Consider the following 550-nt stretch of genomic DNA (forward strand, 5'->3'; position numbering starts at 1 on the left):
TATTTTTTTACTAAAAATTTACTAAACACCTTAAAAAATAAAAAAATATTTTATTAAAAAAATATTTTTTTATTAATTTAATAACATCCAAACAAACAATAAAAAAATGAGTTTATGACTAAGTAATAGTCAAAAATAATAAATTCTAATAACTCCTATCTAGCATTTCTATAATTAAAAATATGGTTTAGCTAATATGTGCCATGAGGGGATAGAATAAGCTTACTGAAAGTTTTAAATGTTTTCATTTAATAAATCTAGAATAAATGCATTGAAAACTTAAATTTTTTATATTTTTGATAAAAACTTTCTTGTTTTGTAATCTTAACATGTGCCCTAAGGACACATAATAGAAAAATTCTTAAAAGTATAAAAATATCTCTCACTTTTTAAAATGTGAGACATCTAAATCTTTTTAGAAGACTGATTTGTCTTTACATATTTTGGATGAAAAGACCTAAATATCTAATATTTTAAGAGATGAAGAATATTTTTGTATTTTTAATTAATCAAAAAATTATTTATCTTTAAATTAAGAAGTTAGGAATCT

This window comes from Arachis ipaensis, chromosome B09 (genome assembly GCF_000816755.2).
Source record: "Arachis ipaensis cultivar K30076 chromosome B09, Araip1.1, whole genome shotgun sequence".
Lineage (NCBI taxonomy): Eukaryota > Viridiplantae > Streptophyta > Magnoliopsida > Fabales > Fabaceae > Arachis > Arachis ipaensis.